This window comes from Rattus norvegicus, chromosome 1 (genome assembly GCF_021556685.1).
Source record: "Rattus norvegicus strain SHRSP/BbbUtx chromosome 1, alternate assembly SHRSP_T2T, whole genome shotgun sequence".
In the NCBI taxonomy this organism is placed as follows: domain Eukaryota; kingdom Metazoa; phylum Chordata; class Mammalia; order Rodentia; family Muridae; genus Rattus; species Rattus norvegicus.
The window spans coordinates 239,074,399-239,088,462 of NC_141534.1; the positions used below are offsets into that span (position 1 = coordinate 239,074,399).

At 42.8% G+C, this 14,064-nt stretch overlaps 1 protein-coding gene and 1 pseudogene across 2 annotated transcripts in view; one reads left to right on the top strand and one right to left on the bottom strand.

Moving 5' to 3' along the window:
• Positions 1–14,064, bottom strand: part of Glis3 (GLIS family zinc finger 3) — a 423,182-nt gene that overhangs the window by 333,162 nt on the left and 75,956 nt on the right.
• LOC148007889 (phosphatidylethanolamine-binding protein 1 pseudogene) lies at positions 608–6,241 on the top strand (annotated as a pseudogene).

Consider the following 14,064-nt stretch of genomic DNA (forward strand, 5'->3'; position numbering starts at 1 on the left):
TGGTGGCCTGCTAACTGGGCGACAGCTCTGAACATAGACCTCAGACAGTGCCAAATGATACAAGGAAATCCTTTCTGCTTGGGAAACTAAGCTATGCAATGGAAGTCAGGCTGCAGCCTTTCCTCGTTCCTGGATTATATCAGAAAGTAACCTGGACCAAGATCCTAGTTGTGTGCTCAGGGAAACTGTCAGGAAGACAAAAACTCATTTCAGCCTTTCTTCTAAACGTAACACACACATTCAATGCAAGTCTTTTGAGAGCCGTTTGTGAAACCTTGGGAAAGAAACAGCAATGACTTTCAATGCCATTGTCTGGAGAGAGTGACAACATCCTGGGTTAGTTTCCTTGTAGTCTGTTCTCTGAACCCACTTACACGTTTGAAGCAAGTTTGCATAAAACACTACTCATTTAAGCTTGCATTTATGTTACTTTACCACCTTAAAATACTTGTAAACTTAATTGTAATACTTGACTATACAAAAATTAACAGTTTGCTTAATTATTCCTTCACTGTTAAGAATTTAATATAAAGATGTTTTCCAACCCCTTTAAAAAGTCGCTGCAGATAATACTTCTTTTGTCTGTTTTGAATTAATTTCTAGAAGCATGATTAGTGAATTTCAGATGGGGGTGATATCTGTAGATTTCACCCCAGAAGGTATAGATAGCTTCAAATTTTACATTATCACTATCGATAAACGGGAACCTTACCTCAAGGAGTACTACAATCCCACTGAGTTATTGTTGTCTGTCGACATGACAACCCAAACAACAAAATGGTTCACTAAGTTTGACTTGGATTATTGTTTTTTTCTCCCCTTAAGGTGAAGCAATGTAACAAGACAGGAAGTCCAGAGGATCAGGCCGCATATTCTACACCTTGACCTTGCCATTCACTGAGTGAATTCCTAAGATGGGTTACCACATGGATCAAAGACTTGGCTTGAAATGGTCAAAAGAACATCTGCAGAGAGCAACACACAGACACACACACACACACACACACACACACACACACACACAAAGTCAGACACATACATGCATACACACACATACACACACACACATACACACATACACACACACACACACCACACACACACATACACACATACACACACACACACCCTTCCTTCATGCTCCAACCCCAGACTGTCATTTTCCCAGGGTGCAAAGGGAAATCTTGAAACCACACTAAGATTGAGCAAATCTGCAAATCCAGCATCCATGACCCAAGAAACAGAATTCTCTGTGATGTCTCCTAGGGCGTCTGAGGTATTTCCCTCTCTGAAACTGCACTCAGTACAGATGAAGAAAACCGTACCAATGGGCTAAATGACCAAAAGGCAGCACATTCCCAAAGCCGGCTGGTCCCCGTGATGCCAAGCCTCTCTTCAGAATTCACAACTCCCATCACAGCTTGTGTCCTGGAACCCTTGAATCAATGTGAAATATTTCTTCCCTGATCCTTCTCGCTGAAGGCGAGAGTCGGGGCACATTGATTATCACCACCTTCAGGGAATTACAGTGATTTATGGAGCAAAGCTAGCAATTATTTTGTCCTTTCTCAAAGCCCAGCACTTCCTTGCAGCTTTTCATGTGACCGCTCTCAATCTTAAAGACGTTTTCCTATTTCACAGCAGACAAGGATGGCTCCATTCAGTGTGTGATGCCGGAGGGGCAGGTAGGCTACATACTGCCCCAGGGATCCGTGGCTGCATGGTCGTGTGAGTGAATTCAGCTTTGGCTCTCACACAGTGCCTGGGCTACCTTCTCCCTCTCCTAAGTCATACTTCAGCCTAAGAAGGAAGTGGACTAGATGGAAGCTGGGTGAACAAATACCTCCCACAAGCATCCCTTAGATTAAGCAGACATTTGACTCTTAAGGAGCCAAATCAGGAGAAAGAAGAGCTTAGGCCTAGCAGGGGACTCACAGAAAAACTATACCTAGAAGCACTCAGAACCCATTCACGCTGCCAAGCATAAATTAAGAGCTGTGATGTGCTGAATTTTGCTTTTACTTCATGGTTTTGCCTAAAATATGACCTATCTGTACCTTCAACAGTCCAAACACATAAGTGCTAATATAAGCCATGTCAAAAGTTTATGATAAAAAACAAAAAAGTACATATTCAAATCTCTGAAAGAAGTTCAGGTTGACTATCATTTTTTGAGAGGAAAGAATTATTTCTGATGAATGCAGGTCAATCAGAAGTTTTCACTAATATTTTTTTCAGTGACTACACCTTCAACTCATTATCAATCAGTAATATTTTACAAATGTTTCAAAAAAGAAGCAAGGGTTGCTAAGTGGTGGTGGCTCACGCCTTTAATCCCAGCACTCAGAAAGCAGAGGCAGGCAGATCTCTGAGTTTAAGGCCAGTCTGGTCTACAAGGTGAGTTCCAGGACTCACAGTTCAGGGCTACACAGAGAAATCTCTGTCTTGAAACAAACAAGCAAGTAAGCAAGTAATCAAACAAGCAGACAAACAAACAAAAAGAAACAAGTGTCAAACACACAAACAAACAAAAAGAAACAAATGTCTGAGAACATCCAACACAAACATTGGTTATTTAAGCAAATTTAAGTATTAAAAGAGGTTTTCTATTTGGGTTTATATTTTACAGTTTCTAAGAGTTTAAAAATAGATGTCTAGAGATAATGTGAATTATTTAGAGCTTCAATCACCAGAGGTTTTGTGATACAACTTGGCAAACAGCCATTCTGCAATCACAGAAAATCACACTTCGGTCTGAGCCACGATGGGTGCAAGAATTCACACTTTGGACTTTTTTTGTTAACCTTGGTATCTTACGGCTTCGTTAAAGATGTTTGTACTTGAATAGTTTACAATGTCCAGAATAAAAGACAGACTCCAAAGTGGGCCATCCAGGCAGGAGAACCAACATGGTAATTCGACAATCTAGAACCAGCAAAACAAAATTTACTCTTCTGGCCCTGTTTCAAAAACTGGCTCTGAAAACACATATACTTTTCTTTCCTTCTTCCCTTCTTTCCCCCCCTCCTATTCCTCTTCTTCCTTAAGGAGTTATTGTCGAGTTATAGAGTATGCAAACGATCCAAGCTTTCAAAGCCATTGAGTTCTAAAATCACCTCTCTACTCCTGCCCTGTATGTTACTGTTCACGTGGGATTTGGGGAGGCATTATTAACAGCAGTCCCTTCCATTCTCAAAAGTGTTCTCAGTTTGGGTAAGATTAACAGCCATATTTATTAAATCTCTCTTGTCTTTCACCCAGCCCCACCTAAAAGAGAAATATAATATAATATAATATAATATAATATAATATAATATAATATGATATAATACAATACAATACAATACAATAGAATATATATCCTTTGTAAGAGTTACGATAGTCATGATATCTCTTTACATCAATAGAAACCCCAACTAAGATACTATCCGATACTGCACACAGTTTGCACTCAACTAATGTCAGGTCTTTAGAAACAACTTCTGGCAACTTCCTTTTTCCAGTCATTTAATCAAAGCACTCTGCCTGCTCCAAAAAGGACAGATCCATCCAGGTAACTTCTTCCTATCTGCCCATCCTTAAGGCGGTTACAGTAGAGGGATTTTCTTTTACTTTAGGGCAGTCTGTAAAATCCTCCTACCTTATATACAAATCGCTCCCTGTTTTCAGCAGGGCTGGTAGATACTGACGTCATTTTCCTTATGTAAGGGCTATAAACTGGACAGTCGTAAAGTTGAGGTTCACAAGCATCCCAACCAGAGAAGTGATACAGAAGAGGAGACAATAGCTACTGAATGGCTTTGTTCAGGTCCATGCAGGTATGAGTGCTGGTCCCAAGTAAGTCCCTAACTCCTAACTAGCTAATTGCCACTAACTGCTAGGGCATCCAAATGCCACTGTCTAATTTGGAGATCAGGGGTAAGTTGTATTTCCAACGCCCTTCAGGACTGAAGTTGAGTGTCTGCCCAAGGTAGGTGACATGAACTGAGTGGACATTCACCCTTTCTTCCTGCATGACCATTAGATTACTCTCCTTCCTACTGAAGAAGACTTCCTACCACCCACAGCCTCTTCTACGGAAGCTACACAGGCTGTGTAGCTTCACACGCATTATCTAATCCACGTGGTCCTTCCTCCCACTGAAATAGAATCTGTGTGGTACCTGAAGTCTCCATGCCAGGGTACCTAGAATCTCAGAAAGTATACGATATCATCCCGCTACAGAGAGTGCCAGCATCTGCCCATACAGAAGTCGGGACCAGTCTCTTTGAGACTAAGGAACTCAAGAAAGAGACTTTGACCCAGTAACCCAAGCTAGAAGCCCAGAAACTCAAAGTCATCCTAGGCCATCCTTCCCCTGCTGATACAGCCCAGACTATCAGAAGTATCAGAAGCAACCCACTCATCTATGGAATTGTGAAAAACATGATGTATTACTGTTAAACCATTGGGTTATGCAGCAACAGGTAACTGATAATGCAAAAATCATCATTATAGACGAAAAGTATGCATTTTTAGGTATATATATACAACATGTTATTATATGCCAACTGGAAGATAAGCAGAAACTTTTAAAATTTCAGTAAGTATCATTTTGTCCTCTGGAAGTTGTTAGTGTCCTTGCGTATTTTGATCAATGTGATCGAATTAGTTCTGTCTGGCTGAAATCAGTGGACAAAGACTTTGACAATCTGCTCCTGATTTTCAATGTCTTCAGACAGGACCTGCCATTCTGCCAGTCTCCAGCATTCTCTGGCAGAATTCTTCCCTAGGTGATGCCTGTGGTCAGCACATGTCACATAAGACCGCAAGCCTGTAAGTTTAGGGCTTTTTATCAGAGTCCTGGCTCCTTTCCCCCAAGATGTGTGGTCTTACAAAGTCCCCTTACTAGTCAAGTGAATCAAGGATACTGATAAGCTTTATTTTAAAGGTCTCTTTTTCAAAAGACCCAAAGACCCAACTTCTCATATTTAATCATATCTGAGCCATCAGATGGCTCAGAGGGTAAAAGTGCAGGTGAAAGTCTGATGGCCTCAGTTTTATGAACCAACTCCTGAAAGCTGTCATCAGATACCTGCACTTGCAGACAAACACACACACGAATGCACACACACACAAATATAAACATGCACACACATATGTAAACATACACACAAACATACACATATACAAAGACACACAAATATATTCACATACACACAAACACACACATATACAAACACACACAAATATATACACATACACACAAACACACACATATACAAACACACACAAATATATACACGTACACACAAACACACACATATACAAACACAGACAAATATATACACATACATACAAACACACACATATACAAACACACACAAATATATACACATACACACAAACACACACACATATACACACACAATATAATGAATTTAAAAGTAATTACTCCTTGGGAAAGTCTAAAAAATCAATGCTTCCTAAATTACATTCTACTTCGTTAGTTTTAGATTCGTCAAACTGGATATTTACTTCTATTTCTTCTCCCTTATCAGAATCCTGAAGGTTAGTTAACTTCAATCTTTTCTGGGTTAATGGTTTCTATGTCAGACCTTCCACTAGCCATTAAGATCCTGGAGGGTAGGCACTTTGGGACTCGGCGCACGTGTCTTCCTTCTCTCCATCGTCCTGGCCACCAACATCAGACAGTGGGCCTAGCCGCTGTGCCTACAGGAGGTGGACGAGCCACTCCAGCACGCTCGGAGGGTCGACTACCCTCAGAGTGACGATGGACAAGCTGGGCAAAGTGCTGACGCCCACCCAGGTCATGAACAGGCCGAGCAGTATTTCATGGGATGGCCTTAATCCAGGGAAGCTCTACACCCTGGTCCTCACAGACCCCCTCGATGCTCCCAGCAGGAAGGGCCCTAAATTCAGGGAGTGGCACCAATTCCTGGTGGTCAACATTAAGGGCAACGACACTAGCAATGGCACTGTCCTCTCGGACTACGTGGGCTCCGGGCCTCCCAATGGCACAGGTCTGCACCGCTACGTCTGGCTGGTGTACGAGCAGGAGCAGCCTCTGAGCTGTGACAGAGCCCATCCTCAGCCGCAGGTCTGGAGACAACCGCGGCAAGTTCAAGGTGGAGAACCTTCCGCAAGAAGTACCACCAGGGAGCCCCCGTGGCCGGTGCGTGCTACCAGGCAGAGTGGGATGACTGTGCCCAAGCTGTACGAGCAGCTGGCTGGGAAGTAAGGGCGCTGCTGAGCCCACAGTCCCGGGGACCCCACAGTATGGTAAAGCATGTGCTGTGGCCACCCCCACACCCACCCCCCACCCGCGTCCTTCCTTCCAACCCACTCATAGGGAGTTCTCGGTTGTGCTAGGCTACAGCTCTACGGTGTCTTCCACTTTGTCCAGAACCAGGGCCCAGTGGCATCTTCTGAGGTGGGCTTTTCAAGCCTCCCACCTCAGCTGAGCCCTGACGGTCTAGGTCAGATGGCTGCATAGTTATCAATGTTCCTGCCGTGCTGCTCAGAGCAGTGCTGCTGTGTGGAGGCCGGGCTGTGGAAAGAGACCCTTTTAGCCCTGTACCTACACGTAGGTCTCAGTGGGGTAAGCAAAAGTCACGGAGTTGCTGGGTGTGCTAATCCTCATCAAATACAAATAAAAGGCATTGCATTCAGAAAATAAAAAAAAAAAGACCTTGGAGGGTGGAGAGCCACGTGTGATCCTTAAATACACTGCTGTTGCATAGTAGGCATTTTAATTACAGTGAACAACTCCCCTGAGCTTTAGGTAACAAGGTTTAATGCCTCTTATCCTCATTTATCATTGGAAATCATTGGGGCACATGAAAAACTGGCCTTCCATTTATGAAAGAAACAAATCCTGAGGAAAATTAATTTGAATCCTTTAAAAGAAAAGAGCTTGGGTTATTTATACAAAAAAGGTCATCTAAGAGGAAATAATCTTTATATGCAATTAATACACCATCCAAAACAAGAATATAAGCTTTATGGCCGACTCCTGTTTACTCTTGGCGGTGTGGAGAACCAGGATTAAAACAATTTGTTCGTGAACCCTAAGTCTAATCTAACTTCAGCAACAGGGAGCCCATATAGCCTTACACACGGATATGAAGCTGCACAAAAGCATTGTTCAGGAGAAAACGATAAACGCTTATTTTATCCCTGAGACGAAAGCCCACAGAGCAATCAAACAGAAGTAATGTGATATTGTCTTACTTTTTTTTCATAGCAGTTGTATTAAAATACACACTCACCAGAGAGAGGCTTGGTTATGTTGGGGAATGTTTGGATAAACCCACAAGATGTGCATATGAAATGAAAGAGGCACCAGAACTTAGGGCTGGTGGGTGGAGATTTAACTACTATGCATTAATCGTGATCAATATGTCTGTTTGCAAGAAAGCAAAGACTAGCTCAATTGGCAGTGAGTATCAAATGGGAAGCAGTCTGAGGACAGGAGCCTCTGGCTGAAGGGACTTCAGGCAGCATTGTTTCTTGTTGTAGACACTAACCCTCTCCCTCACAAACTTAGACAAAAATCTGCAGTTACTTTTCATGCTTTCAAGTGAGTAGATTTATCCCCATGAATTTACCAATACTGAGTAGCAGGAAACAAAATTAGATACAAAAGCATATAAAACTTCCATTACAGTTAGAGCCATATTTATTCACATCAGAAGATACCCATTGCTCATGGTTACCCACCATACGAAACGCAAGACACTATCATTGGTAAAGGCATCAGAACTCTGCCAAGTTGGAGCTCCTCCTTGCTGTCAGGCTTTCACACAGAGCCAGAAGGCGCTATGCTGGTTGCTGTAGGAGACAAGACATCAGAGATCTCACCAGCCACTGAATCCTGCATGCTACAATACTGACCTGCCAGGCAGGATTGTGCCCACTGGGGTGATAGTGACATGCCTGATGTAGGTTAACCAAATGCTTTCTGACTGGATCTGCAGCCTGCTCCACAAAAGAGAATTCATGTCTGGTACTCTAAACATGGTCAAAACCTAAGGCTTGGGCGGTTGTACTCCCTAGGTGAGGTGTGCTATTGATCCTACCAAGTACCCCATGTTGTCAAACTGCCACTTAAACATTTATGCTTATACTCACAGATTTGTGCTGCTCTCAAACTTGGGACAAGGAAGCTTCATTTTGCATTTGAAGCAACCAATGCAAAGACTTCTCACTGGTCAAAGGGCCAAGAATAAGTGAGCGTGAGTGTTCAGTCCTGAACAGGATGGAAATGCGTGCACTCATGCGCGTACACACACACACACACACACACACACACACACACACACACACACACACACCAAGAAACATCTCAAGAGGAGGCAGAAAGAACGTAAAGAGTTGCAGGATGGGGAAGAAACTGTCAAATGCCATCTCCTAGACATGATGGGGCGGTTACCTCCATCAACTCACAGCAACTGTGGTTACCTGCACAAGACCAGCACAGTGTCTAGCTACCCACAGTCCAGCAAACGCGTATGTGGAGCTCATGCGGTTTCACCCTAACTGAAGAGATACTGACAGCTGATAACTACTGGGAGAAAGAGAATCACCCTGCTTCGGGGTGTGTTCAATGGTTGGACTGTCCACTCTCCCCCACCAAATCACATCTCGGCAGCACTAATTGGGATGAATTAAGGAGGGGGAAGACATATGACGTTGAGAGGAGAATGCATTGGGGGAGCCAGGGTAGTTAAAAGGCATGTGCTGAGTTAACATGATCTTATTTCATTGGGTACATGAAATTCTCAGCAAATAAATTTTGAAAGAGAAAATTTTCAGATTGTCTATGATGTACTTCTTCATTGAAATACAATGTATTTCTAAATTGAAATACAGTTTACCTTCTAAGCATCGAACTCGATTGTTTTTTAAGTAATTTTAACAAACTGTGCTATAACTATCATAGTTTCTCTCTGGTACTTTGTGGGTTTTTTTTTTCTTTTCTTTTTTTCGGAGCTGGGGACCGAACCCAGGGCCTTGCGCTTGCTAGGCAAGCACTCTACCACTGAGCTAAATCCCCAACCCCACTTTGTGGGTTTTTTCCCACCCTTTGCCCCTCCCCCATATCACCCCCTATCACTAGAGAGAAAGGATAAGGAGGAGAGAACATGCCTACTGGGGCTCTAGCTTTTCTCTTGGGGCTATGATGGATGAAGCTACTGAGACCATGTGCACAGATGAGTTCGCATTGTGTTTTTCCATGGAGAAAAGGGCTGTAGGATACTAATTCTTCGCACAGCACATTTCAATCTCTTGGAAAACAGGACACACCTTACAACTGTGATCAGAGTCTCAGAGTTCCAGAGGGAAGGAAAGACAACCCTCACTGGCATTCTCATTGACATTCATAAGTTAGAAATTTACCAAGGGACAGACAAAAAAAGAAAGGTCAGGCTGAGTAAGAGAAATGCAGCCGTAGAGATAAGAAACTGCCTGTCTATCTTAGAGCACAGTCAGTACAAGGTGTCCTTCAGACAAGGTACAGGACAAAATCCCAGTTCCTGCTCTTTTCAGTCCCTCCTGTAGAGGTCCCTTATTGGCCAGATCTGACTGTGGAAGCCAGAAGACCAGTACATATGTGCTTCCCAGGATGACAGGGACAGTTGAGGACAGGGAGCGGAAGAACAACCAGGTACAGAGCTCGGAAGCCAAACCCATCATTTCTTCTTATTAATGAGACACTAAAGTGATGTTGCATACCTATTTAGGCACTTTACATTTGATGAGGGGACATGCAATCCTGGTTGAGAGAGGGGTGGGGGAGCGAGCGCTCTTGAGCGCTCGGGCGAGAAAGCGTGTACGTGCACAAACATGCATAGCATGCAAATGCACGTATCTGGTATGTGACAGTAAGTTCTGGGGGGTTACCATCTATTCCAGTTTTTACAGAACTACAGCGATGGTTCAGCCACTAAGAACACTTGCTTCACTTGTAGGGGAACCAGTGCTCAGCTCCCAGCTCCCACATTGTGACTGACCTCCATAAACACAAGACCTCTGTGGGCACAATGCACAATCCACACACAGTACACATACATACACAGAGAGAGAACACTCAGACACACAAAATAAACAAGTATATGTTTGATTTTTTTTCTCCGTGAGAGTTTTTATATTCGCATACACCACTATACCAACAAAGGCTTGGATACTCATGGCTTCTGAACACCAAAGTCCTTTTCAAAATTCCTTTTTATCTAACCAACTCCTTCCCAGTTCTCCTTCCAAACCTTCTTCCTGTCACCAAGGCCAGTTTTCTTCATTACATTTAAGGCACCCTTTAATCAATACATGTGGAATGGAGGACCGACTTAACAGTCAATTAACAACCAAAAAATAAATTGAGCTGAGTGACAGCTCACATCTCTGGTGTCTGCCTACTCTCTTAGACACTGTACAAGGAAATTAAAGACCACCAGAAAAATATGGATGACGCAAGAGACAATTATGGAAGGGGAAACAGTGAGTCTAGAACAAAAGAAAAAAATCAAGACAAAGTGCAATTTTGCAGAAGGAAGCTAAAAGTAAATGGTAAATTTTTTTTGCCTCTATAATGTATCTGTAATAGTTCATGAGTCCAAAAGAAGCTCTCATGATAAATATTTAGAAAGTCAAGACATTTCTAGTATAGCAAAAATAAAAGAACAGAACTATTATCTTTAAAATACCGAGTCTCTGTGCTCAGCACTAAACAGGACATCTATACTAATCCCACCACCAATGAGGATCAGAGAGCACCGAGACCAAGCTAGTCAAAACCCCACCCTTACTCAGGAGCTAGGGCAGATGCTAACTGCTGGGGAGGGTAAATCATTCTTTGCTGAGAGTGTGGACACTGGTGAGCCTCTCATGAGCCTGTACTCAGGTACAACAGGCTGCAACTGGACTCAGGGGGTAAGAAGATACACACCTGAAGCTAGAAAAGGCATGTGTTGGGGAAGAGGGGGTACACAGAGAGTTAGAGGGAGAAATGGGGGTGCACAGAATGTCACATTTCATATTGTACATGTATAAAATTCCTATAAGTAAAAGATGTTTGTAGTACTCATTTCTCATAAAAATATTCTATAGATAAATACATGTAAGCATATATACGTACATCCACATAGAAAGACAGAAGGACAGATATTGAGTTTGGAATAGGGCTTTACTCTGTGCCTCTGAAGCCCAGACTAGCCTAGAATTCACAGAAGACTCCCCATGCTGACATTGAATTCACAATCATCCTCCTGCCTCAGTCTCCTAAGCAATGAAAATATAGGTATGATCACCCCAAAAAATGTATTTTAATAAATTTAAACAGTTGAGATATTAAATGTTATTTTCTAATTTTATTTCCACAGAATGCGTCATATAATCTTTTTATGGACTGAGCAGTTAAGCCTAAATTTCTAACATCATTTGCATTAGAAACCATTCAAAGTTCTAAACAACTAACTTATAAGCAAACTTTTGGAACCGGCAGTTTGGAACCAAGCCATCCCCATGTTAAGAATTGGTTTTGACCTGGGAATCCAGCAACCCTCTGATCAGGCTTATTAACAAAACAGCCAAGCTGACTCCTTCTGACCATACCATGCCATTTACCCATGTGTCCATTCACTCAGACATGCATGCATACATGCATTCAGAGAATATTTACAAAATGCCCACTTTAGCCAGGGTACTGAATAAAAGCGAGATGCCAGGAACACATTGGAGTAGGCATGGTTTCCCAGCAGGAACTATTCCAGCAGAGCAAATAAAACCATAATCTAATAAATACACACACACACACACACACACACACACACACACACACACACACACACACACACACACACGTATAAGGAGGTTTGAAGAAAACAGAAACTCAGAGAAAAGTGGGTAGAAAATTGCAAGGAAGTCACCCTTACGGAGAACAACAGGAAAGCTCTGAACTGACAGACCATGAAGCCAGAGTAGTGACCAAGAAAAACAAATTAAAATGGGCCATCTTTAGGAAGAGGGACCCTATTCCTTCAGGTCCCTGTGGACAAACTTTAGGTAGGTATAAGAATTCATGTGAAACATTCATGATATTTTGGCGAGCTCACTCTTGTAACCAGGAAGAACATGCGTCAGCAGACTGCAGCCTGAGGAACTTTTATTTGATGTGACAAATGGTCGTTCCATTTTTTAAAACAGGTTTTTAAATAATTAATAAAAGTGCTATGCTTTAAACAAGAAAGCGGGTTCACAGGGGGGAATTGAGATGAAAGAAAGCTTTCTTAGGAGATAATATCATAGCCATGGAAGCCATGATGGGTCTTGAATGGAGGCAGACCCTGAGTTCCAGAATATTAAAAGAGTAGCATTGCATATGGATGGTAAAATGGGATCTCAACGGGAGCAACAGGACTTTTAGATGTGTGGGGAAAAGGGAGTTTCTCACTCACAGGTCTTTGGGGGAAGATGCATTCAACACTATGTAGCTAGTCTGTGTGCATGGATAGAAGTTATCATTCAAAGTCACCTTGGGTCTGGGTGGTTGGGAGGGGAGAGGGCTTACAGCTCCAGGAAGGAGAGAAGTGGGGTCAGTGAGAGGCTCAGGACCACAGCAGGTCTGCTCACCTCCTTTCCTTCTGAATCATGAGGGAGAGACCGACCATTGAGCAGACTGAATTCCTCAGAGAGAAAACAGCACCTGGAAGGTTCATATTTTGGGACACATAAAAATTATACACGATTAAACTTGTCCGCGAATGAAGTTTTCAAAAGCGTTTCAATTGTCATTTCCCTTTAATTGTATCTGTCTTAGGATTACCAGGATGGTATTTCCACACCGGTACACTATGTGCAGTCAAGCTTTACTGGAATACAGACAGAGATCATGCCAATGGCTTCAGGGACCAAGACACAGATGAGCTGTTACAGTGGAGATCCAGGAAAAGTCCACCATATTTCCTACCTGGTAAAGTACAGAAAACAACTGCTGATCCCTGTGTAGGAGATGGAAAAAGGAAGGAGTCAAGGAAGGTAGCTGCTTCAACTCCATCTACTAACTAGAAAGTGACATGGGAGGGTGAGGAGGGTAGGGAGGGCCCTGAACACTGGGCACTGAACGGAAAGCTGTGCAGATGGGTTCACAGGTCGCATCAGAGATGATCTTGAGTTGCTGTGTTGAATAGGCAGGGAGCACGGTGGCTTCTCTGCCTGCCCTGGAGAATGCAGAAGACATGCCAGGCCCAGTGAGGTTTTTTGTAATCATTTCTGTGGAGGCATCACTGATTCAACTGCAGAGACATGGGCTGGAACGTGGTGGGTCCACATTCACCCAGCTCTGCACATGGTGCCTCAGTCTGGGTTACTTTGAAGGTGGCAAATTGCCTGCTCTCTTCCTTCGCTGACTCCAAATAAGCAGCCAGATGTTCAGTCGTAGCAGAGGCAACGTCTTCACCCATCTGTCTAATTGCACTGTATTTCCACTTTACTATTTAACAACAGCAACGAAAGAGAAGTGGAGAGAAAGAAGGTTAACAGCACTAAAGCAGACAGGAATGTCATCTTCAGAGTCAGGCACCGCCCATGTGTTAGATGTGTTAGATGGCCACTAAATTTAAGCGAATGAAAGCCCTGTCTACAATGAAAGGAAGTACCAAATTTAAGAAACAGGTACACAATTTAAAAAATGATGAGGCAACTACAATATTTTCACCAACATATCATAAGGTCTTCTGGAATGTGTTAGTTTTGGACAATGAACTACTCGACATATTTTCAGGAACTCCTGTCTCTAGACACTATAAAGATACAAAAAGAAGAAAAGAACCAATTAACAGTCAGGGTAGTATGAAGGCCTATGTGTCCTGGAGATGGCTCACAAGCAAAGCGGAACTGAGGTGTGCAGAAACCAGCAAGATTAGAGGAATCAAGACAGAAGAGAGCTGAGAACAAAGAACTGAGTTTCAAGAAGAAAATTACAGATGATAACCCATCTCAAAGATTCCAGCATCCTGATGGGCTTCTCTCTCCACTCTCAATAATTTGCTCTGCATATGCAAACTA